This window comes from Cygnus olor, chromosome 5, assembly GCF_009769625.2.
Source record: "Cygnus olor isolate bCygOlo1 chromosome 5, bCygOlo1.pri.v2, whole genome shotgun sequence".
Taxonomy (NCBI): domain Eukaryota; kingdom Metazoa; phylum Chordata; class Aves; order Anseriformes; family Anatidae; genus Cygnus; species Cygnus olor.
Window position 1 is genome coordinate 3,905,160 of NC_049173.1, and position 12,784 is coordinate 3,917,943.

General features: G+C 43.2%; 1 protein-coding gene across 12 annotated transcripts in view; it reads right to left on the bottom strand.

The window, feature by feature from the left end:
• The window catches only part of LOC121070315, a 131,488-nt gene that overhangs the window by 89,045 nt on the left and 29,659 nt on the right, over positions 1–12,784 (bottom strand). For 8 of the 12 annotated variants that reach the window (XR_005820004.1, XR_005820001.1, XR_005820002.1 and 5 more), the window contains exons 3-4: positions 4,554–4,688; positions 3,261–3,503 (exon numbers count right to left, since the gene is read on the bottom strand). The exons of the other annotated variants lie outside the window; for them this stretch is intronic. The gene's annotated coding sequence lies outside the window, so the exon portion shown is untranslated. The remainder of the gene's footprint in view (positions 1–3,260; positions 3,504–4,553; positions 4,689–12,784) is intronic. 12 annotated transcript variants of the gene reach the window in all.

Below are 12,784 nucleotides of genomic sequence, written 5' to 3' on the forward strand. Positions count from 1 at the left end.
GTCTGAGAGAGTGTAAATTAGTGGTAGAACTAGGAAAAATCCTCTAAAGTATCTTCCCCCCTCTCCCTCCCAGAGTACCCATCCAAATGCAGAACAGCACTGAATGGCTTCCTGTTTCACCATGTGGATTTGATTAAGGTGGGTCACAAGTTCTCAGAATCTTTGGCCAGGTGGGGACTTAGCTTCTTGAGTGCTACAGGAGCACGGCACCTCTGCCATTCCTTCCCATCACGCAATAAAATCCACTACACGCAGGGAGCAGCCCTGCCTCTTCCACAGCTACAGGCTTGCTAGAGCCAGCACAGAAAGGAGAGGGGAGCAGATGGGAGTTGGAGCATGCAACCAGAGGTTAGGGGTAGCACTAGGCCACAGCACACCAATTTCTTTTGGCTGAAACTGCTATGGAATCACAGGCTCAGTGGAAAACGCTCCTTCTAGAAATAGCGCAGACCAATCAGCATCCCCACCCCTTGAACAGACTCCTATCTGACATTACTGAGACACACTGCTTTACCCTATGCATCAAACCCTCTTCCCTCCTACACCCCAAAATGGTATTCTTTTTCCCTATTTAAGGGGCAAGGTTTGGTCAGTCTTCACAAAACCTACAAAAAAAAAAGCTATAGTTTATGCAGCAGTTTGTTTGGGGTGGTTTTGCAGATCAAGGAGGGATGGCAGGGTGCATGCTGGAGGCAGAAAGTGTCACTGTCACACCAAGGCTGTTGGACTGACAAACAGGCCAAATGCTGTAGCGCTCCCAGCGTACCTTCACAGCCTGGTAGCCCTGGCAGCACTGCAGGTCTTCAAAGTCTGAGCCTTTCCAAAAAGCTGCTTGCCTGTGTTTGCCCATTTTGAGATGTCAAAACAGGAGCAGGTGAGACAACAAAGTACAAATATGCAGTTCAAATCCCACTGAATCACACAGTGGTACCTCAAAGGGAGAAAGGAAGGTGGCTAATACAGAAGGAAATTTGGGCCTGGGATTGAAATACAGAAGTAAGCACTACAAGGTATAAATTCTTTCCCATTTGATACTGGAGAGTCACACAAGAGACTCGAAGAGCTTTTAATGAGCCATGCAGGAGATTAATAGAGGAATAACCTACTTCTCTACTTACTCTCCTACTTAGAGTGGGAAAGGCTTTTTAGATGAAGACTCCAGTTCTGCTGAAGAGAGCATATTTGCCAAATAAGCCCCATTTTGAGCATATTAGCAAAAAACAGGAGTAAGATAAACTGTAGGTCCACTTCTGGTTTCAGGTTGGCCAGAATAAAGGAGACTTCTCATTGCTCAGCAGCAGTGGAATACGCGTTTGTCTGGATTCATAAAATAGGAGCTATCCCACATTTCCCCTTGTTCCTCTAATTGTCTCATCACACAGCATACAACCAATCTGATTACAATTTGCAGAGGACTTGGGACATACTTGGATGAGAGATGCAACACAGTATATTTTAGAAAAGTATTACCTCTTCTCTCCGTAAGGATATGAAGAGACACAAAAATCACTCTCCTTCTCCTACTGGCCACAGCCAAGAGCTACTGATTCACAAGGAGAAGCAGGAATGTCATAATGCACTAAACCAGACGTGAAAAGCTGAAAATGGAGGTGTTGGTGGACAGCTGTCCCTAGCTCCATAGAGCTGCCATTCTCTCTTTCCTCAAGACCTGCAGTGGAAGGGTTTAAAACTTGTCTGTATCGAGCATAAAGACAGACCCTTTTGGTAAGAGATTTTAAAATTAAACAATTTAAAATTAACAATTTAAAAATAATTTGTTAGCTAGAATATTCTCTAGACTAGCTATAAATTGTTTGAAAATCTGCTCTTTAACTTTCACATAGAACAGAGAGGCTTTCATATGTCAAGTGCACTGAGAGGAGAATCATTACCTGAAGCACCCTTCACCAATACACACCACTGAGTTCCTCAAGCAAAGTCTCAGCACAGGAGTAAATTCTGCTAACAGCAGCTTATTCCTGTCTCTTCCAACACAGAGGCCTGAAGGGTGGCTCAAGCAGAAAGAAAACGTGCAAAGTTACCTACTCTACAAACATCCCCTGCTGGATCCAGCAATACCCATGGAAAATGGGTCAGCCTTCAGCCCTGTCAGTCTCCCAAGCAAGTTATTCATGGAAGCGCTGTACCGCACACCAAATTAGCAAGACCTGCTATTTATTTCATTTAAACCCAGCTCCTTTTGCCCGAAACAGGACTCACACAAGTACCCTTGCTGGCACAGCTGGAGTGGCTGTGGCAGGCAGCAGGGCAGTGATGAGCAGCTGTAGGAGGCAGGTGGGTGCTAACCTCAGCTCAGCCCGCTGGGCGGTGCAGTGTCTGTCTCCACCCAGGGGAAGGTAGCCTCTTGACCAGAGTGCAACCGAGTGTAGGGAAGCCAAGAATTGCAGTGTGATCTTGGGCAATCTGCTTGGGCCCAGATCCTTCAGGAGACTATTTTTCACCTTGCCTTAAGTTATTGCTAGGATTTACAAACTTAAATAGTTTTAAGATTCCATCCAAATTTCTCTGCGTTCCAGTTCTTCATCTGAAAACTAAGACAGCAACCCTTCCTTGCTTCCCAGGAATGTTATGGGTATAAAATCAAGTCTCTGAGGTGCTGGGGTAAGTATCTACAGAAAGAACCACTTAATAAAGTTAACAGAGCTTCTATTAAAATGCCTTTTGAGAAAACAGGGAGTTTTGTCTGTTCCCTCCACAAACATCCCCACTTACAAATTTCAGCCATATGTGACTGGACTGAGAGGTAGAGGCTTTAAATCTTTTAAAAGCAGGTGCCTCTCCTCCATGTTAGGAGGCATAATTCAGCAGCATGAGGAAAACCTCTGAGGAAAACGTGGTGTGACATGCTCAGCCCTCACCAGACATCAGGAACCCATAGAGAGGAGAGCCTTTACCTCTGCCCCAACACGTAAAAAGCTTCAGTCAGACTTTGCTATTTGATAAATAATAAAAAAAAAAAAAAAAATCCAACGATGAGACTCATCAATATAGAGACAATGATTAATTGTTCCACTCTTCACTGAACTTCTTGTTAAAAAAATCACTTTGCCTGGCGCTGACCTTTCTTTTCATGAACATTTGTACTTCATACAGGGTTACCAGACTGCAAAGACAAGTCTCCCCTTTTTCTTGACCCATCAGTTAGTTCAGCAGTAACAATGAGGCTGAACTATTTGGTTTCTACAGTCTCATGCTCACTGTGCGCTTGTCCCTGACTCCTTGCCTGGTACCACCCATACCTGGAATTCCTCAGTGGTCTCCCATCCCAGCTGACAGAGGTTCCTGTGCTGTGCTCTGTAACCTGTGAAGTCTCTACGGCCCTTCCTGGTGGGCTGCAGAGGTCATCTGGATGTGCAATGCTGCTGAGGCTTCCTTCTCCAGCTGCTACGCTGTTACTGAGAGACAACTAAAGTGCACTTGGCACTTTCTAGGATTGCTTCCTTTGATGAGTCAAGAACACAGGTGCTGCAGTTACTGCTGTGCTGCAAAACAAAGAGGAAATGGTTTCTGTGACTGTCCAGAGAGGATATGGTTTACGTGGCTATGAATGGAAGTGTTTTCACACACAGGCTTCCACAAACTAAAACAGCATGATAGACATCAATTAGGATTAAGAATATGCAGCTCTGCATTTAAGCACACAAGAGCATAAAAACTGCCTACTGAGGCAGACCTAAAAACTTTCTAGTTCAGCATCGTCCCTGGGAGAGGGAAAGTAGCAGATACTGAAGGAGAATTGTATTTGCCCTGCATCATATAGTACAATTCTGATTGAGCTTCACCAGCTTCCTGCAATGAAAGGGACAAGGAGTTTCTGAGCCAGGGTTGCACCAAACAATCGTGTGTGAAAGCCACCAAGTAACACTGTGGTTCTCTCTAATCTCTTCTTCGACTCCACTTTTATTTTTTGCCTTCTTACACTGTTGGCGGGTTTGTTACGATCTGTTCCACTTCATAAAATATTTTGGAGCAATTTACAACTGTTATTTGTTCAAGTCACTAAGAAAAAGGTAAATTGCCTTATTTCACATCAGCCAGTACTTTCCATACTGCATGATATCTGCACACTGATTAGCTGCATTAAATCATTGGTTCCTACGCAGATAAGCCAAACCCATTTGAATAATTCACTTCTCCCTTTGCAAATTAATATCCAGCCTTACTCCATCTCCCATTCTATAAGCGATAAATTTCAGTTTCCCATTTCTCCTGCACTTGATAGGGAAAATTCCCAGTTTGCTCAGAAGTCTTCTAGATTGCCTCTTTGTCCTCCACATCTGACTGTTTTTCATTCCCCAAACACAGGTACATGGGAGATGCCCTGAAGCAGAAAGAAGGAAACATATTATCCATAGCTTTAGCAAGTTTAGATAGAATTAAGAGATTGCATTTTTCTGTAAGCAGGGCCCCAGTCCAGTAACAGCTTTTCTAACAACCTCAAGGGACTTCAGATTACCTCACAGGTGAAATGAGCTGAAGCTTTTGTGTCAGTTCTCATTTACCAGGCAACAATCATAATGCAACTTTCACACCTTGCAAGGACAGATGTTACAGAGAAGAGGATTCACAGGGAATCACCAAGCCCATCACCACTGCTGGCAGCTCCAACTATCAGGAGCTAAGAATGCCATGGAAATTCACGCTGCATTTGCTCCTGAAGGCATTCCCTAAGGCAAAAGGGAAGTAGGTTAGAATTTGCTGCAAGAATACTGGGTATTAATCCACCAAGACAGGAAAAAAAACGTGATATTGCAAAGGAAGATTATGAAATCAGATGCCATCTTGTGGCCAAAATCCATGAAATTACTACGGTAGATACAATACAGTCCACAAAATACACAACAAATACACTGACAAAAGAGAAGAAATTAAAGCTAAAAAAACTGGTAAGCTACTATGGAGACTTTTAATCTCCAAACCTGTAGGACTCTCTTTAGTGTGTTTCTGTCTGCAGGTGTAGAGTCAACTCCTCTGCGCTTCTGGCTGATAAAAACCCATTAGAAGATAGCTGTAATTATTGAAATTGTCCCCCACATGTTGTCTGTATAAAAAATTGCTGTATGTGCTCTACAAGTTTGCTCACATTCTGGCTGAACTGAAGCAGGAGGCAATGCAGGAAACCATAAACAACGTGACCACTGGATGCTGGCACTGTCTGATACAATTAAGTGGCTGATCGCGGTGTCTTTCCCATAAGACAAATGCTAATAAGGACATAATTGTTGACTCTAAGACCTAAATACTTCTTTGTTTGTAAACAGGAGAGGTAGGAAAAGGGCTGCACAAAGGAAATTAGGATACACGTGATAGGACACTGAAGGACAGTGAGGATAAACACATAAAGAGACAACTTAAAACTGTGTTCTGAATGTTACAGAGGGAACAGAAAACTCTGCCAATCATAGATGGAAGCAGGAATTTCTTGAAGGTCCATCCCACTTGTGTTACACTGTCAAAGGCACGGAGTCAGTAGCACTGCCCGCACCCTTCTCCTTCTATTGAGCAACCTTTTTTCAGATCCATCTTCCATCTTTTCTTTTTCTCTCCTTTCCCAGCTGCCAACCTGCCCAAATCTCTGGATGAAGATCATTCACTCCCAGAGCAGCGAGAGCTTTACAGTGTGTTATTTCATGCCTTTCACAACAAGAAATGAGAGGTTTACATCATTGCTAGGGAACATCACAAAAATTTGATGCTAGCCCTTCCAAATCCTGAGAAGGATCACGTATCTATTAATAGAAAAGCTACTTTTAGCCATTTAGATGATTTCAGATCACTTTCCGTGCCCCATACAGTTGGCTGTAACTAAGTTACCTGTGTGGTCTGTGCAGCATATAAAGCCATCGCATGGCCAGATAAACCCTTTCCTGGCACACATTTTGGATGACTCTCATTCTTGTTTCAAAGTTTTGCTAACCAGAAATCATGTGGCCGTCTCACTGCACTGTGGGAGGACCCTGATTCCTGACTGTGCTCATCACAAATACAGAAATACATTTCTAATGTAAACACAGGCACCTAGGGACACTGAAAGCACCTCACAGTATCAGAGACATCTGCACAGCACTGGCACATACACCACAGGACCTACAGGAGATCTGCGCCTTTCTCCTGATCACCAGCTGGAGACCACGTGGGACACCTTCCAACACGTACAACGGTGCCACATGCCTATGCTTAGACAAATGAGCTGCTCCCACCCCACGAGAGCATACAGGTCTATCCTTTTGAACGTATAAAGAAGTGCATTTAAGCTCGTAACAGCAGCAGTGGCGAGTAAGGGGTTAACTAGCAGCCATTAGTGTAGTGAGGAAATTGCCCCAACAGAAGTATAATCCACATGGTGGAAGACAAGTGTTATTCGCAAGTTATTACGAAGAGCCCCAAAAGAAGGCAGTGGTATACTGTTCTGTTAATCTCATAAGCCCAGATGTTCATGAAATGAAAAACAGCCCAAGTACATGACCTTTCATACTGATGTAAAGGAATGTTTAAGATATGATGGGATGTTATATATCACAGGATGTTAAAAACATCATGGAAAAATTCAATATGGATAGCAAAAATTTAAAGAATCAAATACTTATAAAAACATATATCTGATAAGATGCAAAAAAAAGTATCAAATCAGATTATACTTTTCCACAAGCATAATTTTACACACTTTTATAGACACCAATGCTTATAAAATGTCAAAGTACAATAACGGCAGGAATTACTACCGCATAGAACTGCTACAGTTTCTTGCACACTTTCTCCTAGCCTGCAAGAAACTGTTCACTCTTGGGAAGATGTGCTTTATTCTGTTCCTCTGCACAATAAAACGTTACGCAGAAAGCACCCTGCAGGCAAGAAGTCTGTGGACTTTATTGCAACCTGCTCCTGGAGTCAATTCTCAAAGTAATTGATTAATATGGAAGCAAATTAATTTGTGGAAATGAAATTCTGAAATAAAATTTTATTTGACTGTCGGTCACCCCTTTCTCTCCTAGCACTGGTGAGTGAGCCATAAACCGAGAACCACAGATATTGTTGGGAGATGAGCAGGGAAAGTCTGTCTGTGCAGACAGCAAAGAATTCAGACATAATCTCTTGGTCTTCTCCCTTGTTTCTTTTCCTTTCAGATGCTTCAGTGTAAAACATGTGGTTTACACTCATCTTTGTGTAAACTTCTCTGGAGTGAGTTTCAGACAGAGGGCAGTCCCTCTGTAAACAAGATGGACAAAGCTGACACTCAGAATGTGTGGGAACATGTGTCTATTGTAGCTCGTCCTTAATAACACCACCTGCATGATGGGCATTCTGCAACTACACAGCGCTATAGGAAGCAATGGCAGAAAGAAAAAGAAATTCACCGAAATCTGAAAATTTGCCCCCCACTCCCTGCATGCCCACCCTGGCTGACGGTAAAACAATCTGGCCTAGATGAGGGGAGCGTGGGGCAAGTTTGGGAGGTCAGTTTACACACGGGTCAGCTTATACATGAGTGTATACAGTATTGGGGTCTGTTTTCTATTTGCTTGTCAAATACCAACACCATAAAGAAAGGAATAGTACTAAATCCACCATTTTAACCTTACACATACCCACAATTACAGCTGAAATAACTCAGCAATTTTTGAGTTATATGAGTGCAAAGAAAGCATCTGTAACCAATCACCTATTTTTTGTTGGCTTTTTTTTTTTTTTTGGCAATTCTATATCTTAAAAATTGTGAATGCAGTTCTAGTTTTTTTTAAACACAACCTTGTTAAAAAAAATAAAAAATAAAACAACACATGTGCTCTCAGGCTGAAAACACACATGCCAAATTCAGTCTGGAGAGAATTTTTACGGCTGAGTTATAAAACCCTGAAAATAGGGATTTATAATGGAAATGCTGACAGACCATTAACTACAATAATAACATAAACGCAGCAATAGAATTTCCAAGTTATCTCCCTTTTGTTTGTGTCAGCATTCCTGCAGCGAGAGCCTGCACAACGCATACGCAGCGTTACCAGCACATCGCTTTGGTTCTCTCCTACGACGTTCGCAGAATACAGCGAAGCAGCAAAGCATCGTGCATCTCCGGGTGCATCCCGTCCTTCAGTCAGCTCTAAGCATCCGATTTTGGGGTCTGTGCTTTGTGAGGCATCCTGCCACCAAGCAAAGCCAAGCAGCAGGATGCCCGTTCACCTGTTTTGCTCTGTGTCCTGCCAACAGGAGAGCAAGCCGCTGCGTGCTGATGCCACACCACAACTTCCACTGCCCTGCACGAGCTTTGCTTCCAGCTTTCTGCGTGACTGCCAAAAAAAGAGGGCGATGATAACCACTTGTGCTGGCTGGTGTGAAAAGGGGGCACATGAGGACCCCTAAACACTACAACTACACGCTGTATGCCCTTCCTCTAAAAGCGCAGACTGTGTCTTCTCTGGGAAGATGAATATAATGAGAATATGTAAACTATCAGGCTGCTTGAGATAATTTGCTCCCTATTACAGCCAGGGACAAGTTGTTTAAAAATAAAATAAGCAATGGCCAACGCTACAGAATCTGTATACTCTTACAAAAAAAATAGCTCTTAATGGTGAAGATGTGTTTAGCCCATTGCTAGCATGTTGCTAGTTTATTACGAAGCACGTACTCCTAATGGAAACAGAATCTCAAATTCACTGAGAACGAAAGAGGATGACAGATCCTTGTACGTTTACGATTTTGGCAGATTCGGGGTTTTGAAAGGCACTCCATTTCAATTGACTTCTGACTCGTTCCCCGTCTCATTTGTCCTATGCATCCTAAAACACCTGACATAACACAGCCAGTATCATTATTCCCATTTTACAGATGGTTAAAGCAAGGCACAGTGGTGAAATAAATTCCTAAATATTAAATATCAGGTTGCTTCCAAAACCCAGGAAAAGGACCCAAGTTTTCTCCTCCTTATTTAAGTAACGTCTGCTGTACAACCACAGATTTCAACCTTTTTCATTTTAAGGGTAAAAAGGCTAAATATGATCCATGAATTGACAGAATCCATCTGCTTCAGAAAAGCCCTGGTTCACTCCGACAGTGGCTAGAAAGTTGCAAAATCACTACAATTATTTTTTCACGAAAGTCCTGTACAAAAACAGCAAGTTTAAACAAAAGAAGAAAGTAGCAAACCAGTCCTTTTTGCACCATCAATGACTTCTGACAGTCCCTCCCTGCTCCCAGCCACTCCTGACATTCAGCAGCTCCCGCAAAGGGGACCCGTTCTCTTAAAGCACATTATTTCTCTTCGCTTATCTGTATCGAAAGAACGAAAACTACAAGTGGCCAGAAATCATTCAAGCTGCTTCCCTAAGTACTTCTGCCACTATTGCTTCCTTTTGTCCAACACATGTGTCTAAGCCTTGTCTATGCTAGAGATATTTGGCATGCTGATCATCTTCTGTCCCCCTCACATGCTTAACACGCTACAGAAATGCTCCCAATGGTGCGCAGGCGCTCACGCCACTGTTTGGATTAGAGGGCTTGTAGATGACACATAACTTTGTCTGTTGTTTACAACCCAGCATAATACAACAGACGTTCAGTTGTCCCAGTGTCTCGCCAAGATTAGCACGTGGAAGAGCAGGAGCTGGCTCAGGCAGCCTCAGCAGGACAGAGGTTAGGCTTGTGGGCAGAGGGAATTGCTCCGAGGAGCATTGCGGTTCCCTCAGAGCGAGGACACATGCTCACAGATTATCAAGAGACTTCCACGTTCTGGAAGCTTTGTTGACTCCTTACTGATACTGTGCTCTCACATGGGAGCATCTGTGAGAAGTGCTGCCTACCATCCCCGGCAAGGCAGAAGTCTGCATTACGTCCATGCAAAGAGCTGTCCTCAGGGAGGGATGCCTTCCTCACCTCCATCTGGCTGTGGCACTACAGCCCATTTGGCCTTTGAGTGACGGCACCAAGAAGCCTCCAGCTGACAGCAAAGGCTGCAGCACACCTTCCTCCCCACTGCCACTGCGGGCAGATTGGTTCCTTGCTATTGCACCAGAGAAATGGCCTGCAGAGAAATCAGCTAAAAGACCACCACCCCCTCCAGAGTGCCCTTGGCAAGGCTACTGCAACAGCCAACCCTAAAAAAGGTTTATTGCTCTGAAAATAGAGCTGCCAGGCTGTAGGACATTTTCTGCTGCAGGCAGAGCTGCTGGAAGCATTTTTACCTTCCTGTCCAACCCATCCTAAATGTCTCCTTCCATTTGAACAATGCAAAGGGTTCAACTCACCCAAAAAACCAACAAACTAAAGGGATCCCTCCCTCCATTAACTTCTTTCCAACATCTACACAATCTATGCACTTCCATGCTTTGAAAGGGGAGAGAAAACAGGTGTTATTATTTTTTTTCAGGTAAGCACCAGAAGTGATGCAATTAGTGGGCAACCGAGTGCCGACCTGGCAAGCTGACTACACTGGGGAATGGCAATAGGGTGGCTATTCCCAGAGAAAACCTTACCTCAGCGATCTCCAGCCTTGCTGGCACTGCACAGAAAAGGTTGGCATCTTGGAGCTTAACAATATGCAGCTACTCATGTTCCTGTCCTATATACTCATCATCAAAATCCAACAGCAAAAACTAGAGAAGCAGGAAATGCTGAGTTAGGGTGACACTTCCCCCACACCAACCACCACATCGCCCTAATTCTGTCCCTGCAGCAATGCCAACCATTGTAAATCAGACTTCTCAAGCAGTTTGAATTCCTGAGCAGCCAGCTCCAAAGTGAGGAGTAAGTGCATGGCTTCGAGCCACGTTTGCAATACCTCCCTGCCAATTTCTGGCTTGTACTTCATACTCCCCAGATGCAGGTTCATGAGCCATGACAAAATTTGGGGGCAAAGTGGAACAGATGCACAGAATCATTTCTCCTGGTTTGAGGTTTCAGCAGGAATGCTCCAGACAGCTTTGGTCAGGGTTGAAGACAACAGGCAGGCAGCGCTCGGTGGTGATGGGAGCTCAGCACCTGCCCTCACCCCGCTATGCACTGAGTGGTTTCACTGTGTCATGTTGAAAAGAACAAACATACGCTACGTGCAGGCCTGGCTTTTAAAGTTACAGAACTCTACGTGATTTATAAGGTGTTATTACAAAGTTGTTTGAATTTCAGAAAATTAGAGGGGCTAGAATTTTTTTATTTAGTGCTTAAATTGGTTTGGCTATTTGTTTCATTACGGGAGATCAAAAATAATCCCGGTATTCACAATGAGAAGTAAAGACCGTTTGAATATGTTGGAATAACCTTCAAAGCAGGTGGCTACCTTATTAAGTGTTAAATATTCAGAGCTGAAATATGAGCCCATTTCCATCTAGGGCATGCAGTAAATGGCTTCCACATATGAATAACAGCCCATTAGCACAATAAAAAAATAATTAGTTATCCAGTTGAAATTAGAACAAATGCACTAAACGCAAGAATTTCAAAGGGTCACTTTAATTTCATAAGCCATTGTTCCAGCTGCATAGCCATGGTTCCCCTCATCTAAACAAATACTGCAAAACAGAAGTAACTGTTTTGAATCGTACCCACAGTATGGTATTTGTGGGAGGGGAGATGAGGGGGACAGAGAGGTTTGAACTCATCATGTACACAACAGAGTACCTTCAAATGCTCGTTTCCTAACAAGTTCAGGGATTGCATGGAAAGAAAAGCAGCCTTCCAGGATCAGGTACTTGTTTGAGTCTCCAGAAGCCCTAAACTAGTTCAGTGAAGAGAACTGAGATTGCTCTCGACATCTGCACGGAATACTAACAGGTCTCACCCCTGCATGAACAACCCCACTTGCTGAACTTTAACTGATTCTTTTGGAGTGAAATACTCACTGGCAGGTGGGCTCTAAAGGGCCAAGTGTCCAAGGTTAATAAACATGCAGTCTATCAGCTTGCATGCATTTTAATAACCACAATAATTTCTTAGGTATTCAGCAAATCCAAAATAATTTTTTTTTATATAGCAACCTGTGAGCAGTCAAATAGGGAATAGGGCGGTCTAACACTAGAGTAAAAGTCCATAAACTTTTAGCCATATATGCAAAAATAAAGTTGTAACAATAAAAGCAATTTAGTAGTCCCTACTCATCCATTTCAGCTGAAGGGAACTGTTTCTGTCACATGTTTTTTTCCTCTTGAGAGTTATGTTTGGCATTTTACACTAACTTCTGGCACTATTTTCCCCTTGTTAATTGGAAACCACAATCACTTGTGCTGCAGTGCTTTGCTCTGCTTTCTGTATTTCTGATTTGCAACCAACTGTCAAATCTTTAATGGTGGAGAAAAGCCACCTCTATAGTTAAGGCCCATAATGCCATTGGGATAGCACAGCGAGTGTGCCAACAAGTGAAACCAGTTAGATGATGGCGTACTTGTCCCAGCACTCCTCAAAGCTGACCTTCCAGCGAGTCCTGGCCTCCACACGTACCGATAGGGTCATTAATGGAAAGACAAAACCCAATTCTGTGACTTATGTAAGAACAAGCCCATTCAGGGCAACAGCGTTATTATCTGCTCACACCAAGACCCAATTTAGCAGCAAGATTCATCAAAAAGTGTTCATTTTGTATTCTAAGGGGAAAAAAATTAGAAATACACAAGTCTTCTATGTAAGAGGTCAACATTAGGTTTGGGGTTAATTAGGTACTACTCCCAGCCTTGCCACATACTATAAAATGCCCTGTATGATATAAAACTTTGCTGACAAGATTGTTATCATGGACACTGTTAAAATCAACATTAGTTACAGTGACTGCAGGACTGCG